A 222-nucleotide genomic window follows, 5' to 3' on the forward strand; every position below is an offset into this window, starting at 1 on the left:
CCCCACACACACACACATATATATATACACGTTCAATGTAACTATACATAAAGCACAACAATGTAATTAACTAGCATCAATATCTACTTATTATTTATATTTCATAATTAAATTGCTAATTATATCCAAAAATATAACGATTGGTGTCAATTGACTAGTGGAACCATAGTAAACGTAATTTATGGTCGCTATCAATATCTACTTATTATATATATAGACGTT

The sequence above is a fragment of the Nicotiana attenuata genome, chromosome 2 (assembly GCF_001879085.1).
Source record: "Nicotiana attenuata strain UT chromosome 2, NIATTr2, whole genome shotgun sequence".
Taxonomy (NCBI): domain Eukaryota; kingdom Viridiplantae; phylum Streptophyta; class Magnoliopsida; order Solanales; family Solanaceae; genus Nicotiana; species Nicotiana attenuata.